Below are 22,791 nucleotides of genomic sequence, written 5' to 3' on the forward strand. Positions count from 1 at the left end.
GATTCCTCTTGGGCTGTCTTTTCGGGTTTGGACTCGCCTGCCAGGCTGTGTGCAGGGTTCCCGCTGCCTCTGGCCGGCAGGCGTCCGGGCTGCAGGTGGGCCGGCAGGCAGGTGTTAGCGGGAAGGGAGCACAGGTAGCGAGGTGGGATCGGCGACCTGGCTAGGGTGTCGGGAGAATGGAATGCGCGGCCGGGGTCCGAGGGGTCGGAGGAAAGGACAGGATGTTGGATGGCGTGCCTCTGGTGGGAGACGTGTGTGCGGCTCCACGAGCGAGTCGCTCGCTGCTGTTCCGCGGTCAGAAGTTGGAGGGTGAAACCGGGCGGGCTGTGCAGGCCAGGACGCCTCTGGGCAGCGCAGCGGCGATTCAAGGCGGTGGGCGGTGGGCGGAGGCCTGTGGGAGGAAGGAGGGAAAAGGAGGAATAGGGGAAGAATCTGGGCTGTGTCTGTTTGGACGAGTGAGGAGAAGGCGGGTGGAGGAGATAGGCAGGGAAGAGCGTGGAAGGTGGTCGCGGTCGCTCGCTGTGTGTGGGGCCAGGGAAGAGGGCGTGTGAGGTGGTGGGGAGGGCGTCTGTCCGAAGGGCAATGGGTAGAGGGTCGCGGGCGCTGGCGCATGGTCCTGGGCTGTTTCTGCGACAGCCGGCGGGTGGGCAGGAAGAACGGACGTGCCTGAGAAGCGGCGGCGTTTTGGAGGCTTGCTTCAAGGGGGCTGGAGTCTGGAGAGCGGGCAAGGGCTCAAGGCAGGAAGCGGCCAAAGGTGCTCCAGGGTTGCCATGGGCGTTGCCCTCCGGCGGGCGGGCCAAAAGGTCGGCTTGTCAGGAGTGGGATTCGAACCCACGCCTCCAGGGGAGACTGCGACCTGAACGCAGCGCCTTAGACCGCTCGGCCATCCTGACGGCGCGCCGGGGCGCGTCGCTGCTGGCATGGCTGGGACCCGGCGCGGACGCCTGCGCCCTTGGCCGGCGCCTGTCTGGGTTCGGAGCGCAACCGACGGACCGCGCGGGCGGAGCGGGCGCCAAGTGAACGGAGCCGGCTGGCGTTGGCGTGGACGCCCCCGCGTCCCCACCCCGGACCCAAAGGGTCCGCGTCGGGCCGGCCGCCGCCGCCGCACGCCCCAGCCCCCGCGCCTCCGCTCGCCGAACCCCGCAGGGCGTGCGCCCACCGCGTCCTAGGAGCAGCGGCCTGACTGTTTCGCCCGCGCCTCCTCCTGCCCCGGCGCGATCCCCGCGTTGGAGACAGCAGGCAGGGCGCACGGGCAGGTTCCACGCCGCTCCGGTACCTGTCGGGGTCCGGCTCCGGCTCCGGCTCCGGGTCCCAGCGGGATCGCAGGGTGCTTTGTTGGGTGTCGGGGTAGGTCGTGCCAACGGTGGCGGGGGGCGGGTGGCAGGTGACGGGTGGCGTGTGGCGGGTGGCGGGTGGCGGGTGGAAGGCGAGCACGCGCCCGGCCCCTGCCGTCGGGGGAGGGGATCAAGGCAGGGCTAGGCGTCCGCGGTCGGAGTGGGGTCTGGCGTCCCGGCGACCGCCGCCGTCGTCCTCGTTAGTATAGTGGTGAGTATCCCCGCCTGTCACGCGGGAGACCGGGGTTCGATTCCCCGACGGGGAGGCAGCCGTGCTTTTTGGGCCGCCGCCTCGGACCCAGCCTGTGGGCCCTCCTTCTCCTTCCTCCGCCCTCCAGCTAGTCGCAGGGCGCCATCTCGGGCCTGGCCTGCCTGGCCCCTTGGACCCCTGGGCCCTCTGGGCCCCCTGGGCCTCCTGGGCCCCCTTGGCCTCCTACCTTTTCTTCTCGCCCGCGGCTTGGTCGCCGCAGCCGGGCGGCCTCCTCTGGCCCCCACGGCGCCCAGAGAGCTGCCGGCCCAAAGTGGGTGTCGGAAGAGGCTTTCTGCGAGGCACAGGGCCCGGCGCCCGGTGGGAGGCGGAGGAGTGGGGACCCCGTCGGCGCCGGCCGTGTCGCCGCCGGGCACCTGGTGGGGAAGGGCTCTGGCGGCCCGGGGCGGCGAGGGAGCGAGAGCGCCCCCAGAGGCAGGCGGGCGGAACCGGGCAGCCGCGCTGGCCTTGCACCGGTGGGGCGCGGGGCGGCCTTTGGCGGGGCCGCGGCAGCGCGGAGCTGCGGGCGGGCGGACGGACCGGGCGTCGGGGCCGGGCTGCCCCGGGCGTCGGCGGCGCGCTGGTGGGAGCCCCGGGCCGGCGTGGCGGGGCTGCCCGCGCCGTGCGGCGTTGGTGGTATAGTGGTGAGCATAGCTGCCTTCCAGGCAGTTGACCCGGGTTCGATTCCCGGCCAACGCAGCGGGCGGACCTTTTGCGGAGGTCCCCGTCGCGGAGCTCGCGTCGCAGCTTGGCCTGTGGCTGCGTGCCTGTGCGCCCGGGAAGGAGGCGCGCGGTGTTTGGAGGGTGTGCTGCGAACAGGGCCAGAGCTGCTCGTGAGGGCAGGCCGGTTGCCGCCGGCGTCGCGGGGGCCGGTTGCGGGTGTTTGTTTTAAACCGAAGCAGGGGACAGGCGCCCAGGTAGCGCCCAGTGCTGGGGCCAGAGGCGCTGGGGCCAGGAGGCGCAAGCCGGGCCCTGAAGCCGCCTCTCCCTGGTGGTCTAGTGGTTAGGATTCGGCGCTCTCACCGCCGCGGCCCGGGTTCGATTCCCGGTCAGGGAAGCCTTCCTTCTTTGGCTCTGCCTGCCAACTGCCAGGCCCCTTCACACCTCCCCTTTTGACCAACAGGCTGGCTCGCTTGTCCCGCGCCCCAGCCACAACCTCCCGCGGCTTCCACGTGCGCCCCAACGCTCCCCGCCTACCTCCACCCATCCCTCCTTTTGGCCTCGCTGGCGCCACCTTCGCAACATCAACTTCACAGCCCTTCCTTGTCAGGTGCTCGCCTCGCTCCCACTCTTTCTCAGCGGCAAAGCCCACTGGCCAGGTCAGGCTTTCTCCTCCCATGGCCGCCAGGTGACCCGCCACCACCACCACCGCCACCCTGGCACTCTCGGATGGCCACGGAATGGGCCAGGACTCTCGAGCGGAGCGGCTTCTGCCAAGCCAAGCCAAGCCGAGTGGCTGACGGGCCACTTCTCTCTCGGCTGCGGGGGATCTGCGCCTAATGGTTGGGCCACCCGCCAGAGCCACTCATGTCAGCAAGCGCACTGGCTTTCCCAAGGCGTGCCAGACCCTGAGCGCGGGATCCGTGATTGGGCTCCACGGGTGTCAGCGGCTTTGGTGGAAATGGCAGCGGAACTTGAGGAGCCGAGACCACGGGCCATAGCGCTAGGGAGGCAGAGCTGCGACAGTCACCCTGGCAGCATGACTATGTTTTTCTTCATGCGGACATGATATCGATGGGATTCCTGTGACGTGTGGTAACGCGTGTACATCGCGTAGTGATCGATGGTCAACTGAGGGGATGTGGGACATCCATCCCGTGGGCATCTGTCATCTCTACCTGTTGGGAGCATCTCAGGTGCTGTCTTCCAGGAGCTCTTCGGAAACAAGCACTAGTACATCGCTGTTACCCCTAGTCGCCCTACTCTGCCGTAGAACATTATTGGGACGTATTCCCTCCATCCAAACGCATGCTCGGACCCATTTCACCAACCTCTCTTCACCGCAGTCACCCACACACCCTCTCCAGCCTCTGGTGTCTATCGTTCTACTCTCTACCTCCACAAGGTGAACATTTTGAGCTCCCAGGATTGGAGTAAGAACCTGCCCTCTCTGTCTTTCTGTGCCCGGCTCGTTTGATGTTCCATCGTGACCTTTAGCTCCGCCTCTGTTGCTGCAGACCAGAGGATTTCGTTCTTTTCTATGGCCAAATAGTATTCCATGGTGTCTATATGCCACATTTTTGTTAATCCATTTCCCGGCCGATGGACACTTAGGTTGTCTTAGCCACATCTCCCCTACCTGCACGTCCTTCACGGGCTCTCTGCAAGGAAGGAGAAAAATATGGCTCTTTTTGCCCGACCTCGCAGGCAGTCAGACCTTACCGTTGTCTTCCCCTGTTCCCTAAAAGTCGCTGTTATTCTATTCTTTTTCAAGGTGCACTGATTTCATGCTGTTCAAACACACATGTTTCACCGTCAATTTGTAGAGTTAACACAATTGTCACAGCGGTCCTGAGGTGACGTACATCCTCAGCTTACGAAGATAACAGGATTAAGAGATTAAAGTAAAGACAGGCGTAAGAAATTACAAAAGCATAATTTTGGAACTGATGAATGTCCGTATTGAAATGAAATCTTCACAATTTACGCGCCTCTGCCGCAGCTCCAGCCGCTCCCTCCGTTCGGGGTCCCTGACTTCCCGCAACATACACGTGCATGTGCGTACACATGCTCCCGCTCACCGTCGACAGGTTTGAGATTCTCGCCTATTCTGGATGTGAAAATGAATCTTGAGAGGTCCCATTAGTCAGACCAACCTGGCCACGGGCATTGAAGCGTGGAGATGCAGCAGTTCGTGGGAAAACCCAACGGCCAGGCTGACCAAAGCGCACGTGCGGGGTTGGGGTTCCTGATAGAATTCTAGCCGAAGTTTGCTTCCCATTGCCTGACCTACGCTCTCTATCGTCTCTCCAAATGTCAAGGAACATGTGCAGATGGTACCTATCCCCAGCGCCAAGATTCGCTGTGGGACTTTTTTCCCATCCCCTCCTTAGCACAGATGAGCCCAGTTCTCCAACCCTCTATTCAACCCGTATTGATCTTATTGTTTGGCTGATTCCCCAGGTCAATGGCAGAAGTCAGTCGACTTGTTGCCAAAACCGCTCTGTAGGGGCAAAGTAGACGTCCAACCAACTGCACAAACCTGTCCCGTGTCATTCGTGGGATCTTGGCACAGTCGGATCACCTGCAGGGACCAGACCCTATCGGGGATAGAGATGTTTGCCATCCCCACGGGAGGCTGGCTTGCTTGCCAGCGTGATGTGGGTGGATGTCAGGATGTCAGTGGGTGACAGCGATGGACAAAGGTGTCTGTTCCCGTGGCTGGCGTCCACCCTAGCCCGGGGCAAAGGGCTGACACCAAGGAAAGGAGAGAAGCATGTCACGTGCTGGGAGCTGGAAGAAGGAGTCCACGGTGTCCAGGGGGTGCACAGGGCTGGCTGGTCAGGTCTGGGAGTGAGGCTGTCCAGTCAAACGGAGGTTGTGCAGATGCCTGGGGCGTTAGGGCACCTCGCGGGCTGCCTATGCCATAGGTCGGAGGGGTCCCAGCTGGTGGCGGAGCTGGCGTGAGTCTGAAGAGGCTGAAGGGGGCCAGGACTGGGGAATATGAGTCGTCTGAGAGAGGGGAATTGACGGCGAGAGGGAGAGTTGGCTGTGCGAGACAGAGACAGAGAGATAGAGACATAGAGACAGAGAGAGAGAGACAGAGAAAGACAGAGTGAGAGAGAGAGAGTGAGAGTGTGAGAGTGTGTGTGTGTGTGTGTGTGTGTGTGTGTGTGTGAGTGTGTGTGTGAGTGAAAGGGCGGGTGGGGTGAGACAAAGGTGGGGGAGGGAGGGCTGAGCCTGAAGGCTGGTGGGAACAGTACATTTTCAGCCGGTTGGTCTGGGCAGGAGCGAAGTGTGTGTGGTCAAAGGGGACCCGCGCCGGCGAGACTGGGATGCTGCTTGGGCTGGGCGGTCAGAGTATGGAGTGGGGCTGGGGTGAGGTGGCAAGCAGCCCAGGGTGGGAGAGACATCGTGACAGAGCGACTGGAGGCCACGTCCCACGTCCCAAAAGGGTAGGGCATGCAACTGGACCCGAGACATAAATAAGCCGTCTTCAGGACGCACATTCACGTCTCAGGCATGTGTCTGGGGCTGAGATGAAAAGAGGTCCGAGGGAGAGAAAGAAGGCAGCATCCTCGACTAAAGTGGTGGATTGGGGTTAGGTTGGGAGTTGCGACACGGCGGTGGTGGTGCCGGCAGAATGAGGGGAGAGAGTGTGGAGTAGCCGGAACACGGTGAATATAGACGGTGCACATGCCACGCGTACACTCGTGTGGTCGCGTTAAGGACTGTGTGACCAACTAGGGGAAAGTGATGAGTTACTCCCCGGAGTCGCGACTTCCTTCCTACTGGAAGGGCAACCATGGCATCATTTGCTGGATGTGGGGAGCCAGCGAGGGGGAGAGAGAGAGAGAGAGAGAACGAGGTCGAGGTGGTGAAATGTGAAGAGAAGAGGTGGGGCGAGTGGCTGCAAGCCCGTGGTGCCTGGCGGTGTTCCGTGAAGTGAAATGCGTCGGGCAGAGGCGGTGGCAGGGCAATGAAGAGAAACAGGACCAGGAGGCTGCTAAGTTCTGGTGTCTGGCGCGCTGTCGTGTTCGGAGGGGTTGTTGTCACCAAGGTGTGTGGGTGCGGGGGGGTAGGCTCATCCCTAAGTCAGTCGAGAGAGGCACGGAAGAAAGGGCAGAGGGCCGTCGCGCGTGGGAGCGCAGCCGGTGCCGGACTCGCTCGCGCGCCCCGAGTGTAAGGAGGCGGCAGAGGCGAGCGCAGCTACGCCTTGGTGCTGCTGCAGCACCAAAATGGGAGGGCGTGCTGCATGGGCCGGGAATCGAACCCGGGCCTCCCGCGTGGCAGGCGAGAATTCTACCACTGAACCACCCATGCACCGATGGCAAACGCCAACGGAAGCTGGCACAGCGGAACTCGCCACCAGCCGCCGTTCACTGGTCACCGCCTGCCGTGGGCCTCCGTCCTATTGGAGCGTCCACGAGAGGCTGGCCCGATGGGGCGAGCAGAAGGGGAGGCTCTCGTCACGTCGAGGGACCTGAGGCGGGGCGCGGAGGGAGAGCGGAGGGAGAGAGGCCGACTCGTCCCATCTTGCGCTTTCTCTGCCGCCCAGGGTCGAGAGACTGCCCGCCGGGGTCTCCAGGGGAAGGACCGGCCGTGGCCCGCGCCCGAATGCCCGTGAGGGCAGATTCGCTGTGGCGGGCCATGCTGAGCGCGGATCCCCGGCACAGACCCAAAGTTTTTGTGTTTTGTTTTTGTTTGTTTGTTTGTTTCTTTGTTTGGGGGGATGTTTTTCCCCCTCCCCCCCAGCCCCCGCCGGACCGGCCTTCTCAGTTGTGTCACCTGCAGGTGGGGGTGGGGGGCGTGGTGTGTCAGCGAGCGGGGGCGGCGATGGGGAACGGGTCTCGCAGCCGTGGCCTGCGGCTCAGAAACGCAGACCAGGTCCGTGGGCGCCTCGCTCCTGCGCTCTGACCCACGCCACCGGCTCGCACTTGGGGTGCCGCCCCCTGGGCTGGTAGGGAGGCTGGAGCGCGAGAAAGGAGCGGAGGAGCGCTTCGGCAGAGCCGCAGCTGGCTGACCCTGGAGAAGGCGCGCTGGGTGTGGCTGGGACGGCCCAGGCCGCGGCTTCCCGCGTGGGGATGCGCTGTGGCGCAGAGCTGGTCCCGGCGGGGCCGGGCGTTTGTGGGCGGGTGACGGGGATCTAGGGCTTCCGCTCGTGATTCCTCTTGGGCTGTCTTTTCGGGTTTGGACTCGCCTGCCAGGCTGTGTGCAGGGTTCCCGCTGCCTCTGGCCGGCAGGCGTCCGGGCTGCAGGTGGGCCGGCAGGCAGGTGTTAGCGGGAAGGGAGCACAGGTAGCGAGGTGGGATCGGCGACCTGGCTAGGGTGTCGGGAGAATGGAATGCGCGGCCGGGGTCCGAGGGGTCGGAGGAAAGGACAGGATGTTGGATGGCGTGCCTCTGGTGGGAGACGTGTGTGCGGCTCCACGAGCGAGTCGCTCGCTGCTGTTCCGCGGTCAGAAGTTGGAGGGTGAAACCGGGCGGGCTGTGCAGGCCAGGACGCCTCTGGGCAGCGCAGCGGCGATTCAAGGCGGTGGGCGGTGGGCGCAGGCCTGTGGGAGGAAGGAGGGAAAAGGAGGAATAGGGGAAGAATCTGGGCTGTGTCTGTTTGGACGAGTGAGGAGAAGGCGGGTGGAGGAGATAGGCAGGGAAGAGCGTGGAAGGTGGTCGCGGTCGCTCGCTGTGTGTGGGGCCAGGGAAGAGGGCGTGTGAGGTGGTGGGGAGGGCGTCTGTCCGAAGGGCAATGGGTAGAGGGTCGCGGGCGCTGGCGCATGGTCCTGGGCTGTTTCTGCGACAGCCGGCGGGTGGGCAGGAAGAACGGACGTGCCTGAGAAGCGGCGGCGTTTTGGAGGCTTGCTTCAAGGGGGCTGGAGTCTGGAGAGCGGGCAAGGGCTCAAGGCAGGAAGCGGCCAAAGGTGCTCCAGGGTTGCCATGGGCGTTGCCCTCCGGCGGGCGGGCCAAAAGGTCGGCTTGTCAGGAGTGGGATTCGAACCCACGCCTCCAGGGGAGACTGCGACCTGAACGCAGCGCCTTAGACCGCTCGGCCATCCTGACGGCGCGCCGGGGCGCGTCGCTGCTGGCATGGCTGGGACCCGGCGCGGACGCCTGCGCCCTTGGCCGGCGCCTGTCTGGGTTCGGAGCGCAACCGACGGACCGCGCGGGCGGAGCGGGCGCCAAGTGAACGGAGCCGGCTGGCGTTGGCGTGGACGCCCCCGCGTCCCCACCCCGGACCCAAAGGGTCCGCGTGGGGCCGGCCGCCGCCGCCGCACGCCCCAGCCCCCGCGCCTCCGCTCGCCGAACCCCGCAGGGCGTGCGCCCACCGCGTCCTAGGAGCAGCGGCCTGACTGTTTCGCCCGCGCCTCCTCCTGCCCCGGCGCGATCCCCGCGTTGGAGACAGCAGGCAGGGCGCACGGGCAGGTTCCACGCCGCTCCGGTACCTGTCGGGGTCCGGCTCCGGCTCCGGGTCCCAGCGGGATCGCAGGGTGCTTTGTTGGGTGTCGGGGTAGGTCGTGCCAACGGTGGCGGGGGGCGGGTGGCAGGTGACGGGTGGCGTGTGGCGGGTGGCGGGTGGCGGGTGGAAGGCGAGCACGCGCCCGGCCCCTGCCGTCGGGGGAGGGGATCAAGGCAGGGCTAGGCGTCCGCGGTCGGAGTGGGGTCTGGCGTCCCGGCGACCGCCGCCGTCGTCCTCGTTAGTATAGTGGTGAGTATCCCCGCCTGTCACGCGGGAGACCGGGGTTCGATTCCCCGACGGGGAGGCAGCCGTGCTTTTTGGGCCGCCGCCTCGGACCCAGCCTGTGGGCCCTCCTTCTCCTTCCTCCGCCCTCCAGCTAGTCGCAGGGCGCCATCTCGGGCCTGGCCTGCCTGGCCCCTTGGACCCCTGGGCCCTCTGGGCCCCCTGGGCCTCCTGGGCCCCCTTGGCCTCCTACCTTTTCTTCTCGCCCGCGGCTTGGTCGCCGCAGCCGGGCGGCCTCCTCTGGCCCCCACGGCGCCCAGAGAGCTGCCGGCCCAAAGTGGGTGTCGGAAGAGGCTTTCTGCGAGGCACAGGGCCCGGCGCCCGGTGGGAGGCGGAGGAGTGGGGACCCCGTCGGCGCCGGCCGTGTCGCCGCCGGGCACCTGGTGGGGAAGGGCTCTGGCGGCCCGGGGCGGCGAGGGAGCGAGAGCGCCCCCAGAGGCAGGCGGGCGGAACCGGGCAGCCGCGCTGGCCTTGCACCGGTGGGGCGCGGGGCGGCCTTTGGCGGGGCCGCGGCAGCGCGGAGCTGCGGGCGGGCGGACGGACCGGGCGTCGGGGCCGGGCTGCCCCGGGCGTCGGCGGCGCGCTGGTGGGAGCCCCGGGCCGGCGTGGCGGGGCTGCCCGCGCCGTGCGGCGTTGGTGGTATAGTGGTGAGCATAGCTGCCTTCCAAGCAGTTGACCCGGGTTCGATTCCCGGCCAACGCAGCGGGCGGACCTTTTGCGGAGGTCCCCGTCGCGGAGCTCGCGTCGCAGCTTGGCCTGTGGCTGCGTGCCTGTGCGCCCGGGAAGGAGGCGCGCGGTGTTTGGAGGGTGTGCTGCGAACAGGGCCAGAGCTGCTCGTGAGGGCAGGCCGGTTGCCGCCGGCGTCGCGGGGGCCGGTTGCGGGTGTTTGTTTTAAACCGAAGCAGGGGACAGGCGCCCAGGTAGCGCCCAGTGCTGGGGCCAGAGGCGCTGGGGCCAGGAGGCGCAAGCCGGGCCCTGAAGCCGCCTCTCCCTGGTGGTCTAGTGGTTAGGATTCGGCGCTCTCACCGCCGCGGCCCGGGTTCGATTCCCGGTCAGGGAAGCCTTCCTTCTTTGGCTCTGCCTGCCAACTGCCAGGCCCCTTCACACCTCCCCTTTTGACCAACAGGCTGGCTCGCTTGTCCCGCGCCCCAGCCACAACCTCCCGCGGCTTCCACGTGCGCCCCAACGCTCCCCGCCTACCTCCACCCATCCCTCCTTTTGGCCTCGCTGGCGCCACCTTCGCAACATCAACTTCACAGCCCTTCCTTGTCAGGTGCTCGCCTCGCTCCCACTCTTTCTCAGCGGCAAAGCCCACTGGCCAGGTCAGGCTTTCTCCTCCCATGGCCGCCAGGTGACCCGCCACCACCACCACCGCCACCCTGGCACTCTCGGATGGCCACGGAATGGGCCAGGACTCTCGAGCGGAGCGGCTTCTGCCAAGCCAAGCCAAGCCGAGTGGCTGACGGGCCACTTCTCTCTCGGCTGCGGGGGATCTGCGCCTAATGGTTGGGCCACCCGCCAGAGCCACTCATGTCAGCAAGCGCACTGGCTTTCCCAAGGCGTGCCAGACCCTGAGCGCGGGATCCGTGATTGGGCTCCACGGGTGTCAGCGGCTTTGGTGGAAATGGCAGCGGAACTTGAGGAGCCGAGACCACGGGCCATAGCGCTAGGGAGGCAGAGCTGCGACAGTCACCCTGGCAGCATGACTATGTTTTTCTTCATGCGGACATGATATCGATGGGATTCCTGTGACGTGTGGTAACGCGTGTACATCGCGTAGTGATCGATGGTCAACTGAGGGGATGTGGGACATCCATCCCGTGGGCATCTGTCATCTCTACCTGTTGGGAGCATCTCAGGTGCTGTCTTCCAGGAGCTCTTCGGAAACAAGCACTAGTACATCGCTGTTACCCCTAGTCGCCCTACTCTGCCGTAGAACATTATTGGGACGTATTCCCTCCATCCAAACGCATGCTCGGACCCATTTCACCAACCTCTCTTCACCGCAGTCACCCACACACCCTCTCCAGCCTCTGGTGTCTATCGTTCTACTCTCTACCTCCACAAGGTGAACATTTTGAGCTCCCAGGATTGGAGTAAGAACCTGCCCTCTCTGTCTTTCTGTGCCCGGCTCGTTTGATGTTCCATCGTGACCTTTAGCTCCGCCTCTGTTGCTGCAGACCAGAGGATTTCGTTCTTTTCTATGGCCAAATAGTATTCCATGGTGTCTATATGCCACATTTTTGTTAATCCATTTCCCGGCCGATGGACACTTAGGTTGTCTTAGCCACATCTCCCCTACCTGCACGTCCTTCACGGGCTCTCTGCAAGGAAGGAGAAAAATATGGCTCTTTTTGCCCGACCTCGCAGGCAGTCAGACCTTACCGTTGTCTTCCCCTGTTCCCTAAAAGTCGCTGTTATTCTATTCTTTTTCAAGGTGCACTGATTTCATGCTGTTCAAACACACATGTTTCACCGTCAATTTGTAGAGTTAACACAATTGTCACAGCGGTCCTGAGGTGACGTACATCCTCAGCTTACGAAGATAACAGGATTAAGAGATTAAAGTAAAGACAGGCGTAAGAAATTACAAAAGCATAATTTTGGAACTGATGAATGTCCGTATTGAAATGAAATCTTCACAATTTACGCGCCTCTGCCGCAGCTCCAGCCGCTCCCTCCGTTCGGGGTCCCTGACTTCCCGCAACATACACGTGCATGTGCGTACACATGCTCCCGCTCACCGTCGACAGGTTTGAGATTCTCGCCTATTCTGGATGTGAAAATGAATCTTGAGAGGTCCCATTAGTCAGACCAACCTGGCCACGGGCATTGAAGCGTGGAGATGCAGCAGTTCGTGGGAAAACCCAACGGCCAGGCTGACCAAAGCGCACGTGCGGGGTTGGGGTTCCTGATAGAATTCTAGCCGAAGTTTGCTTCCCATTGCCTGACCTACGCTCTCTATCGTCTCTCCAAATGTCAAGGAACATGTGCAGATGGTACCTATCCCCAGCGCCAAGATTCGCTGTGGGACTTTTTTCCCATCCCCTCCTTAGCACAGATGAGCCCAGTTCTCCAACCCTCTATTCAACCCGTATTGATCTTATTGTTTGGCTGATTCCCCAGGTCAATGGCAGAAGTCAGTCGACTTGTTGCCAGAACCGCTCTGTAGGGGCAAAGTAGACGTCCAACCAACTGCACAAACCTGTCCCGTGTCATTCGTGGGATCTTGGCACAGTCGGATCACCTGCAGGGACCAGACCCTATCGGGGATAGAGATGTTTGCCATCCCCACGGGAGGCTGGCTTGCTTGCCAGCGTGATGTGGGTGGATGTCAGGATGTCAGTGGGTGACAGCGATGGACAAAGGTGTCTGTTCCCGTGGCTGGCGTCCACCCTAGCCCGGGGCAAAGGGCTGACACCAAGGAAAGGAGAGAAGCATGTCACGTGCTGGGAGCTGGAAGAAGGAGTCCACGGTGTCCAGGGGGTGCACAGGGCTGGCTGGTCAGATCTGGGAGTGAGGCTGTCCAGTCAAACGGAGGTTGTGCAGATGCCTGGGGCGTTAGGGCACCTCGCGGGCTGCCTATGCCATAGGTCGGAGGGGTCCCAGCTGGTGGCGGAGCTGGCGTGAGTCTGAAGAGGCTGAAGGGGGCCAGGACTGGGGAATATGAGTCGTCTGAGAGAGGGGAATTGACGGCGAGAGGGAGAGTTGGCTGTGCGAGACAGAGACAGAGAGATAGAGACATAGAGACAGAGAGAGAGAGACAGAGAAAGACAGAGTGAGAGAGAGAGAGTGAGAGTGTGAGAGTGTGTGTGTGTGTGTGTGTGTGTGTGTGTGAGTGTGTGTGTGAGTGAAAGGGCGGGTGGGGTGAGACAAAGGTGGGGGAGGGAGGGCTGAGCCTGAAGGCTGGTGGGAACAGTACATTTTCAGCCGGTTGGTCTGGGCAGGAGCGAAGTGTGTGTGGTCAAAGGGGACCCGCGCCGGCGAGACTGGGATGCTGCTTGGGCTGGGCGGTCAGAGTATGGAGTGGGGCTGGGGTGAGGTGGCAAGCAGCCCAGGGTGGGAGAGACATCGTGACAGAGCGACTGGAGGCCACGTCCCACGTCCCAAAAGGGTAGGGCATGCAACTGGACCCGAGACATAAATAAGCCGTCTTCAGGACGCACATTCACGTCTCAGGCATGTGTCTGGGGCTGAGATGAAAAGAGGTCCGAGGGAGAGAAAGAAGGCAGCATCCTCGACTAAAGTGGTGGATTGGGGTTAGGTTGGGAGTTGCGACACGGCGGTGGTGGTGCCGGCAGAATGAGGGGAGAGAGTGTGGAGTAGCCGGAACACGGTGAATATAGACGGTGCACATGCCACGCGTACACTCGTGTGGTCGCGTTAAGGACTGTGTGACCAACTAGGGGAAAGTGATGAGTTACTCCCCGGAGTCGCGACTTCCTTCCTACTGGAAGGGCAACCATGGCATCATTTGCTGGATGTGGGGAGCCAGCGAGGGGGAGAGAGAGAGAGAGAGAGAACGAGGTCGAGGTGGTGAAATGTGAAGAGAAGAGGTGGGGCGAGTGGCTGCAAGCCCGTGGTGCCTGGCGGTGTTCCGTGAAGTGAAATGCGTCGGGCAGAGGCGGTGGCAGGGCAATGAAGAGAAACAGGACCAGGAGGCTGCTAAGTTCTGGTGTCTGGCGCGCTGTCGTGTTCGGAGGGGTTGTTGTCACCAAGGTGTGTGGGTGCGGGGGGGTAGGCTCATCCCTAAGTCAGTCGAGAGAGGCACGGAAGAAAGGGCAGAGGGCCGTCGCGCGTGGGAGCGCAGCCGGTGCCGGACTCGCTCGCGCGCCCCGAGTGTAAGGAGGCGGCAGAGGCGAGCGCAGCTACGCCTTGGTGCTGCTGCAGCACCAAAATGGGAGGGCGTGCTGCATGGGCCGGGAATCGAACCCGGGCCTCCCGCGTGGCAGGCGAGAATTCTACCACTGAACCACCCATGCACCGATGGCAAACGCCAACGGAAGCTGGCACAGCGGAACTCGCCACCAGCCGCCGTTCACTGGTCACCGCCTGCCGTGGGCCTCCGTCCTATTGGAGCGTCCACGAGAGGCTGGCCCGATGGGGCGAGCAGAAGGGGAGGCTCTCGTCACGTCGAGGGACCTGAGGCGGGGCGCGGAGGGAGAGCGGAGGGAGAGAGGCCGACTCGTCCCATCTTGCGCTTTCTCTGCCGCCCAGGGTCGAGAGACTGCCCGCCGGGGTCTCCAGGGGAAGGACCGGCCGTGGCCCGCGCCCGAATGCCCGTGAGGGCAGATTCGCTGTGGCGGGCCATGCTGAGCGCGGATCCCCGGCACAGACCCAAAGTTTTTGTGTTTTGTTTTTGTTTGTTTGTTTGTTTCTTTGTTTGGGGGGATGTTTTTCCCCCTCCCCCCCAGCCCCCGCCGGACCGGCCTTCTCAGTTGTGTCACCTGCAGGTGGGGGTGGGGGGCGTGGTGTGTCAGCGAGCGGGGGCGGCGATGGGGAACGGGTCTCGCAGCCGTGGCCTGCGGCTCAGAAACGCAGACCAGGTCCGTGGGCGCCTCGCTCCTGCGCTCTGACCCACGCCACCGGCTCGCACTTGGGGTGCCGCCCCCTGGGCTGGTAGGGAGGCTGGAGCGCGAGAAAGGAGCGGAGGAGCGCTTCGGCAGAGCCGCAGCTGGCTGACCCTGGAGAAGGCGCGCTGGGTGTGGCTGGGACGGCCCAGGCCGCGGCTTCCCGCGTGGGGATGCGCTGTGGCGCAGAGCTGGTCCCGGCGGGGCCGGGCGTTTGTGGGCGGGTGACGGGGATCTAGGGCTTCCGCTCGTGATTCCTCTTGGGCTGTCTTTTCGGGTTTGGACTCGCCTGCCAGGCTGTGTGCAGGGTTCCCGCTGCCTCTGGCCGGCAGGCGTCCGGGCTGCAGGTGGGCCGGCAGGCAGGTGTTAGCGGGAAGGGAGCACAGGTAGCGAGGTGGGATCGGCGACCTGGCTAGGGTGTCGGGAGAATGGAATGCGCGGCCGGGGTCCGAGGGGTCGGAGGAAAGGACAGGATGTTGGATGGCGTGCCTCTGGTGGGAGACGTGTGTGCGGCTCCACGAGCGAGTCGCTCGCTGCTGTTCCGCGGTCAGAAGTTGGAGGGTGAAACCGGGCGGGCTGTGCAGGCCAGGACGCCTCTGGGCAGCGCAGCGGCGATTCAAGGCGGTGGGCGGTGGGCGCAGGCCTGTGGGAGGAAGGAGGGAAAAGGAGGAATAGGGGAAGAATCTGGGCTGTGTCTGTTTGGACGAGTGAGGAGAAGGCGGGTGGAGGAGATAGGCAGGGAAGAGCGTGGAAGGTGGTCGCGGTCGCTCGCTGTGTGTGGGGCCAGGGAAGAGGGCGTGTGAGGTGGTGGGGAGGGCGTCTGTCCGAAGGGCAATGGGTAGAGGGTCGCGGGCGCTGGCGCATGGTCCTGGGCTGTTTCTGCGACAGCCGGCGGGTGGGCAGGAAGAACGGACGTGCCTGAGAAGCGGCGGCGTTTTGGAGGCTTGCTTCAAGGGGGCTGGAGTCTGGAGAGCGGGCAAGGGCTCAAGGCAGGAAGCGGCCAAAGGTGCTCCAGGGTTGCCATGGGCGTTGCCCTCCGGCGGGCGGGCCAAAAGGTCGGCTTGTCAGGAGTGGGATTCGAACCCACGCCTCCAGGGGAGACTGCGACCTGAACGCAGCGCCTTAGACCGCTCGGCCATCCTGACGGCGCGCCGGGGCGCGTCGCTGCTGGCATGGCTGGGACCCGGCGCGGACGCCTGCGCCCTTGGCCGGCGCCTGTCTGGGTTCGGAGCGCAACCGACGGACCGCGCGGGCGGAGCGGGCGCCAAGTGAACGGAGCCGGCTGGCGTTGGCGTGGACGCCCCCGCGTCCCCACCCCGGACCCAAAGGGTCCGCGTCGGGCCGGCCGCCGCCGCCGCACGCCCCAGCCCCCGCGCCTCCGCTCGCCGAACCCCGCAGGGCGTGCGCCCACCGCGTCCTAGGAGCAGCGGCCTGACTGTTTCGCCCGCGCCTCCTCCTGCCCCGGCGCGATCCCCGCGTTGGAGACAGCAGGCAGGGCGCACGGGCAGGTTCCACGCCGCTCCGGTACCTGTCGGGGTCCGGCTCCGGCTCCGGCTCCGGGTCCCAGCGGGATCGCAGGGTGCTTTGTTGGGTGTCGGGGTAGGTCGTGCCAACGGTGGCGGGGGGCGGGTGGCAGGTGACGGGTGGCGTGTGGCGGGTGGCGGGTGGCGGGTGGAAGGCGAGCACGCGCCCGGCCCCTGCCGTCGGGGGAGGGGATCAAGGCAGGGCTAGGCGTCCGCGGTCGGAGTGGGGTCTGGCGTCCCGGCGACCGCCGCCGTCGTCCTCGTTAGTATAGTGGTGAGTATCCCCGCCTGTCACGCGGGAGACCGGGGTTCGATTCCCCGACGGGGAGGCAGCCGTGCTTTTTGGGCCGCCGCCTCGGACCCAGCCTGTGGGCCCTCCTTCTCCTTCCTCCGCCCTCCAGCTAGTCGCAGGGCGCCATCTCGGGCCTGGCCTGCCTGGCCCCTTGGACCCCTGGGCCCTCTGGGCCCCCTGGGCCTCCTGGGCCCCCTTGGCCTCCTACCTTTTCTTCTCGCCCGCGGCTTGGTCGCCGCAGCCGGGCGGCCTCCTCTGGCCCCCACGGCGCCCAGAGAGCTGCCGGCCCAAAGTGGGTGTCGGAAGAGGCTTTCTGCGAGGCACAGGGCCCGGCGCCCGGTGGGAGGCGGAGGAGTGGGGACCCCGTCGGCGCCGGCCGTGTCGCCGCCGGGCACCTGGTGGGGAAGGGCTCTGGCGGCCCGGGGCGGCGAGGGAGCGAGAGCGCCCCCAGAGGCAGGCGGGCGGAACCGGGCAGCCGCGCTGGCCTTGCACCGGTGGGGCGCGGGGCGGCCTTTGGCGGGGCCGCGGCAGCGCGGAGCTGCGGGCGGGCGGACGGACCGGGCGTCGGGGCCGGGCTGCCCCGGGCGTCGGCGGCGCGCTGGTGGGAGCCCCGGGCCGGCGTGGCGGGGCTGCCCGCGCCGTGCGGCGTTGGTGGTATAGTGGTGAGCATAGCTGCCTTCCAAGCAGTTGACCCGGGTTCGATTCCCGGCCAACGCAGCGGGCGGACCTTTTGCGGAGGTCCCCGTCGCGGAGCTCGCGTCGCAGCTTGGCCTGTGGCTGCGTGCCTGTGCGCCCGGGAAGGAGGCGCGCGGTGTTTGGAGGGTGTGCTGCGAACAGGGCCAGAGCTGCTCGTGAGGGCAGGCCGGTTGCCGCCGGCGTCGCGGGGGCCGGTTGCGGGTGTTTGTTTTAAACCGAAGCAGGGGACAGGCGCCCAGGTAGCGCCCAGTGCTGGGGCCAGAGGCGCTGGGGCCAGGAGGCGCAAGCCGGGCCCTGAAGCCGCCTCTCCCTGGTGGTCTAGTGGTTAGGATTCGGCGCTCTCACCGCCGCGGCCCGGGTTCGATTCCCGGTCAGGGAAGCCTTCCTTCTTTGGCTCTGCCTGCCAACTGCCAGGCCCCTTCACACCTCCCCTTTTGACCAACAGGCTGGCTCGCTTGTCCCGCGCCCCAGCCACAACCTCCCGCGGCTTCCACGTGCGCCCCAACGCTCCCCGCCTACCTCCACCCATCCCTCCTTTTGGCCTCGCTGGCGCCACCTTCGCAACATCAACTTCACAGCCCTTCCTTGTCAGGTGCTCGCCTCGCTCCCACTCTTTCTCAGCGGCAAAGCCCACTGGCCAGGTCAGGCTTTCTCCTCCCATGGCCGCCAGGTGACCCGCCACCACCACCACCGCCACCCTGGCACTCTCGGATGGCCACGGAATGGGCCAGGACTCTCGAGCGGAGCGGCTTCTGCCAAGCCAAGCCAAGCCGAGTGGCTGACGGGCCACTTCTCTCTCGGCTGCGGGGGATCTGCGCCTAATGGTTGGGCCACCCGCCAGAGCCACTCATGTCAGCAAGCGCACTGGCTTTCCCAAGGCGTGCCAGACCCTGAGCGCGGGATCCGTGATTGGGCTCCACGGGTGTCAGCGGCTTTGGTGGAAATGGCAGCGGAACTTGAGGAGCCGAGACCACGGGCCATAGCGCTAGGGAGGCAGAGCTGCGACAGTCACCCTGGCAGCATGACTATGTTTTTCTTCATGCGGACATGATATCGATGGGATTCCTGTGACGTGTGGTAACGCGTGTACATCGCGTAGTGATCGATGGTCAACTGAGGGGATGTGGGACATCCATCCCGTGGGCATCTGTCATCTCTACCTGTTGGGAGCATCTCAGGTGCTGTCTTCCAGGAGCTCTTCGGAAACAAGCACTAGTACATCGCTGTTACCCCTAGTCGCCCTACTCTGCCGTAGAACATTATTGGGACGTATTCCCTCCATCCAAACGCATGCTCGGACCCATTTCACCAACCTCTCTTCACCGCAGTCACCCACACACCCTCTCCAGCCTCTGGTGTCTATCGTTCTACTCTCTACCTCCACAAGGTGAACATTTTGAGCTCCCAGGATTGGAGTAAGAACCTGCCCTCTCTGTCTTTCTGTGCCCGGCTCGTTTGATGTTCCATCGTGACCTTTAGCTCCGCCTCTGTTGCTGCAGACCAGAGGATTTCGTTCTTTTCTATGGCCAAATAGTATTCCATGGTGTCTATATGCCACATTTTTGTTAATCCATTTCCCGGCCGATGGACACTTAGGTTGTCTTAGCCACATCTCCCCTACCTGCACGTCCTTCACGGGCTCTCTGCAAGGAAGGAGAAAAATATGGCTCTTTTTGCCCGACCTCGCAGGCAGTCAGACCTTACCGTTGTCTTCCCCTGTTCCCTAAAAGTCGCTGTTATTCTATTCTTTTTCAAGGTGCACTGATTTCATGCTGTTCAAACACACATGTTTCACCGTCAATTTGTAGAGTTAACACAATTGTCACAGCGGTCCTGAGGTGACGTACATCCTCAGCTTACGAAGATAACAGGATTAAGAGATTAAAGTAAAGACAGGCGTAAGAAATTACAAAAGCATAATTTTGGAACTGATGAATGTCCGTATTGAAATGAAATCTTCACAATTTACGCGCCTCTGCCGCAGCTCCAGCCGCTCCCTCCGTTCGGGGTCCCTGACTTCCCGCAACATACACGTGCATGTGCGTACACATGCTCCCGCTCACCGTCGACAGGTTTGAGATTCTCGCCTATTCTGGATGTGAAAATGAATCTTGAGAGGTCCCATTAGTCAGACCAACCTGGCCACGGGCATTGAAGCGTGGAGATGCAGCAGTTCGTGGGAAAACCCAACGGCCAGGCTGACCAAAGCGCACGTGCGGGGTTGGGGTTCCTGATAGAATTCTAGCCGAAGTTTGCTTCCCATTGCCTGACCTACGCTCTCTATCGTCTCTCCAAATGTCAAGGAACATGTGCAGATGGTACCTATCCCCAGCGCCAAGATTCGCTGTGGGACTTTTTTCCCATCCCCTCCTTAGCACAGATGAGCCCAGTTCTCCAACCCTCTATTCAACCCGTATTGATCTTATTGTTTGGCTGATTCCCCAGGTCAATGGCAGAAGTCAGTCGACTTGTTGCCAGAACCGCTCTGTAGGGGCAAAGTAGACGTCCAACCAACTGCACAAACCTGTCCCGTGTCATTCGTGGGATCTTGGCACAGTCGGATCACCTGCAGGGACCAGACCCTATCGGGGATAGAGATGTTTGCCATCCCCACGGGAGGCTGGCTTGCTTGCCAGCGTGATGTGGGTGGATGTCAGGATGTCAGTGGGTGACAGCGATGGACAAAGGTGTCTGTTCCCGTGGCTGGCGTCCACCCTAGCCCGGGGCAAAGGGCTGACACCAAGGAAAGGAGAGAAGCATGTCACGTGCTGGGAGCTGGAAGAAGGAGTCCACGGTGTCCAGGGGGTGCACAGGGCTGGCTGGTCAGATCTGGGAGTGAGGCTGTCCAGTCAAACGGAGGTTGTGCAGATGCCTGGGGCGTTAGGGCACCTCGCGGGCTGCCTATGCCATAGGTCGGAGGGGTCCCAGCTGGTGGCGGAGCTGGCGTGAGTCTGAAGAGGCTGAAGGGGGCCAGGACTGGGGAATATGAGTCGTCTGAGAGAGGGGAATTGACGGCGAGAGGGAGAGTTGGCTGTGCGAGACAGAGACAGAGAGATAGAGACATAGAGACAGAGAGAGAGAGACAGAGAAAGACAGAGTGAGAGAGAGAGAGTGAGAGTGTGAGAGTGTGTGTGTGTGTGTGTGTGTGTGTGTGTGAGTGTGTGTGTGAGTGAAAGGGCGGGTGGGGTGAGACAAAGGTGGGGGAGGGAGGGCTGAGCCTGAAGGCTGGTGGGAACAGTACATTTTCAGCCGGTTGGTCTGGGCAGGAGCGAAGTGTGTGTGGTCAAAGGGGACCCGCGCCGGCGAGACTGGGATGCTGCTTGGGCTGGGCGGTCAGAGTATGGAGTGGGGCTGGGGTGAGGTGGCAAGCAGCCCAGGGTGGGAGAGACATCGTGACAGAGCGACTGGAGGCCACGTCCCACGTCCCAAAAGGGTAGGGCATGCAACTGGACCCGAGACATAAATAAGCCGTCTTCAGGACGCACATTCACGTCTCAGGCATGTGTCTGGGGCTGAGATGAAAAGAGGTCCGAGGGAGAGAAAGAAGGCAGCATCCTCGACTAAAGTGGTGGATTGGGGTTAGGTTGGGAGTTGCGACACGGCGGTGGTGGTGCCGGCAGAATGAGGGGAGAGAGTGTGGAGTAGCCGGAACACGGTGAATATAGACGGTGCACATGCCACGCGTACACTCGTGTGGTCGCGTTAAGGACTGTGTGACCAACTAGGGGAAAGTGATGAGTTACTCCCCGGAGTCGCGACTTCCTTCCTACTGGAAGGGCAACCATGGCATCATTTGCTGGATGTGGGGAGCCAGCGAGGGGGAGAGAGAGAGAGAGAGAGAACGAGGTCGAGGTGGTGAAATGTGAAGAGAAGAGGTGGGGCGAGTGGCTGCAAGCCCGTGGTGCCTGGCGGTGTTCCGTGAAGTGAAATGCGTCGGGCAGAGGCGGTGGCAGGGCAATGAAGAGAAACAGGACCAGGAGGCTGCTAAGTTCTGGTGTCTGGCGCGCTGTCGTGTTCGGAGGGGTTGTTGTCACCAAGGTGTGTGGGTGCGGGGGGGTAGGCTCATCCCTAAGTCAGTCGAGAGAGGCACGGAAGAAAGGGCAGAGGGCCGTCGCGCGTGGGAGCGCAGCCGGTGCCGGACTCGCTCGCGCGCCCCGAGTGTAAGGAGGCGGCAGAGGCGAGCGCAGCTACGCCTTGGTGCTGCTGCAGCACCAAAATGGGAGGGCGTGCTGCATGGGCCGGGAATCGAACCCGGGCCTCCCGCGTGGCAGGCGAGAATTCTACCACTGAACCACCCATGCACCGATGGCAAACGCCAACGGAAGCTGGCACAGCGGAACTCGCCACCAGCCGCCGTTCACTGGTCACCGCCTGCCGTGGGCCTCCGTCCTATTGGAGCGTCCACGAGAGGCTGGCCCGATGGGGCGAGCAGAAGGGGAGGCTCTCGTCACGTCGAGGGACCTGAGGCGGGGCGCGGAGGGAGAGCGGAGGGAGAGAGGCCGACTCGTCCCATCTTGCGCTTTCTCTGCCGCCCAGGGTCGAGAGACTGCCCGCCGGGGTCTCCAGGGGAAGGACCGGCCGTGGCCCGCGCCCGAATGCCCGTGAGGGCAGATTCGCTGTGGCGGGCCATGCTGAGCGCGGATCCCCGGCACAGACCCAAAGTTTTTGTGTTTTGTTTTTGTTTGTTTGTTTGTTTCTTTGTTTGGGGGGATGTTTTTCCCCCTCCCCCCCAGCCCCCGCCGGACCGGCCTTCTCAGTTGTGTCACCTGCAGGTGGGGGTGGGGGGCGTGGTGTGTCAGCGAGCGGGGGCGGCGATGGGGAACGGGTCTCGCAGCCGTGGCCTGCGGCTCAGAAACGCAGACCAGGTCCGTGGGCGCCTCGCTCCTGCGCTCTGACCCACGCCACCGGCTCGCACTTGGGGTGCCGCCCCCTGGGCTGGTAGGGAGGCTGGAGCGCGAGAAAGGAGCGGAGGAGCGCTTCGGCAGAGCCGCAGCTGGCTGACCCTGGAGAAGGCGCGCTGGGTGTGGCTGGGACGGCCCAGGCCGCGGCTTCCCGCGTGGGGATGCGCTGTGGCGCAGAGCTGGTCCCGGCGGGGCCGGGCGTTTGTGGGCGGGTGACGGGGATCTAGGGCTTCCGCTCGTGATTCCTCTTGGGCTGTCTTTTCGGGTTTGGACTCGCCTGCCAGGCTGTGTGCAGGGTTCCCGCTGCCTCTGGCCGGCAGGCGTCCGGGCTGCAGGTGGGCCGGCAGGCAGGTGTTAGCGGGAAGGGAGCACAGGTAGCGAGGTGGGATCGGCGACCTGGCTAGGGTGTCGGGAGAATGGAATGCGCGGCCGGGGTCCGAGGGGTCGGAGGAAAGGACAGGATGTTGGATGGCGTGCCTCTGGTGGGAGACGTGTGTGCGGCTCCACGAGCGAGTCGCTCGCTGCTGTTCCGCGGTCAGAAGTTGGAGGGTGAAACCGGGCGGGCTGTGCAGGCCAGGACGCCTCTGGGCAGCGCAGCGGCGATTCAAGGCGGTGGGCGGTGGGCGCAGGCCTGTGGGAGGAAGGAGGGAAAAGGAGGAATAGGGGAAGAATCTGGGCTGTGTCTGTTTGGACGAGTGAGGAGAAGGCGGGTGGAGGAGATAGGCAGGGAAGAGCGTGGAAGGTGGTCGCGGTCGCTCGCTGTGTGTGGGGCCAGGGAAGAGGGCGTGTGAGGTGGTGGGGAGGGCGTCTGTCCGAAGGGCAATGGGTAGAGG

The 22,791-nt window shown here is 63.9% G+C and overlaps 15 non-coding genes across 15 annotated transcripts; 9 read left to right on the forward strand and 6 right to left on the reverse strand.

Annotated features, from left to right (window-relative positions):
- Window positions 1-810: 810 nt before the first annotated feature.
- TRNAL-CAG (transfer RNA leucine (anticodon CAG)) lies at window positions 811-893 on the reverse strand. The gene has a single exon. It is a non-coding gene; the product is annotated as a tRNA-Leu (tRNA).
- A 635-nt stretch (window positions 894-1,528) lies between these two features.
- On the forward strand, window positions 1,529-1,600 carry TRNAD-GUC (transfer RNA aspartic acid (anticodon GUC)). The gene has a single exon. It is a non-coding gene; the product is annotated as a tRNA-Asp (tRNA).
- Window positions 1,601-2,208: 608 nt separating this feature from the next.
- On the forward strand, window positions 2,209-2,280 carry TRNAG-UCC (transfer RNA glycine (anticodon UCC)). The gene has a single exon. It is a non-coding gene; the product is annotated as a tRNA-Gly (tRNA).
- Window positions 2,281-2,566: 286 nt separating this feature from the next.
- Window positions 2,567-2,638, forward strand: TRNAE-CUC (transfer RNA glutamic acid (anticodon CUC)). Its single transcript has one exon. It is a non-coding gene; the product is annotated as a tRNA-Glu (tRNA).
- A 3,855-nt stretch (window positions 2,639-6,493) lies between these two features.
- TRNAG-GCC (transfer RNA glycine (anticodon GCC)) lies at window positions 6,494-6,564 on the reverse strand. The gene has a single exon. It is a non-coding gene; the product is annotated as a tRNA-Gly (tRNA).
- Window positions 6,565-8,214: 1,650 nt separating this feature from the next.
- On the reverse strand, window positions 8,215-8,297 carry TRNAL-CAG (transfer RNA leucine (anticodon CAG)). Its single transcript has one exon. It is a non-coding gene; the product is annotated as a tRNA-Leu (tRNA).
- A 629-nt stretch (window positions 8,298-8,926) lies between these two features.
- TRNAD-GUC (transfer RNA aspartic acid (anticodon GUC)) lies at window positions 8,927-8,998 on the forward strand. The gene has a single exon. It is a non-coding gene; the product is annotated as a tRNA-Asp (tRNA).
- A 608-nt stretch (window positions 8,999-9,606) lies between these two features.
- On the forward strand, window positions 9,607-9,678 carry TRNAG-UCC (transfer RNA glycine (anticodon UCC)). Its single transcript has one exon. It is a non-coding gene; the product is annotated as a tRNA-Gly (tRNA).
- Window positions 9,679-9,964: 286 nt separating this feature from the next.
- TRNAE-CUC (transfer RNA glutamic acid (anticodon CUC)) lies at window positions 9,965-10,036 on the forward strand. Its single transcript has one exon. It is a non-coding gene; the product is annotated as a tRNA-Glu (tRNA).
- A 3,851-nt stretch (window positions 10,037-13,887) lies between these two features.
- Window positions 13,888-13,958, reverse strand: TRNAG-GCC (transfer RNA glycine (anticodon GCC)). The gene has a single exon. It is a non-coding gene; the product is annotated as a tRNA-Gly (tRNA).
- A 1,650-nt stretch (window positions 13,959-15,608) lies between these two features.
- Window positions 15,609-15,691, reverse strand: TRNAL-CAG (transfer RNA leucine (anticodon CAG)). The gene has a single exon. It is a non-coding gene; the product is annotated as a tRNA-Leu (tRNA).
- Window positions 15,692-16,326: 635 nt separating this feature from the next.
- TRNAD-GUC (transfer RNA aspartic acid (anticodon GUC)) lies at window positions 16,327-16,398 on the forward strand. Its single transcript has one exon. It is a non-coding gene; the product is annotated as a tRNA-Asp (tRNA).
- Window positions 16,399-17,006: 608 nt separating this feature from the next.
- On the forward strand, window positions 17,007-17,078 carry TRNAG-UCC (transfer RNA glycine (anticodon UCC)). The gene has a single exon. It is a non-coding gene; the product is annotated as a tRNA-Gly (tRNA).
- A 286-nt stretch (window positions 17,079-17,364) lies between these two features.
- On the forward strand, window positions 17,365-17,436 carry TRNAE-CUC (transfer RNA glutamic acid (anticodon CUC)). The gene has a single exon. It is a non-coding gene; the product is annotated as a tRNA-Glu (tRNA).
- Window positions 17,437-21,287: 3,851 nt separating this feature from the next.
- Window positions 21,288-21,358, reverse strand: TRNAG-GCC (transfer RNA glycine (anticodon GCC)). The gene has a single exon. It is a non-coding gene; the product is annotated as a tRNA-Gly (tRNA).
- Window positions 21,359-22,791: the final 1,433 nt, after the last annotated feature.

Source organism: Gorilla gorilla, chromosome 1 (assembly GCF_029281585.2).
Source record: "Gorilla gorilla gorilla isolate KB3781 chromosome 1, NHGRI_mGorGor1-v2.1_pri, whole genome shotgun sequence".
NCBI lineage: Eukaryota > Metazoa > Chordata > Mammalia > Primates > Hominidae > Gorilla > Gorilla gorilla.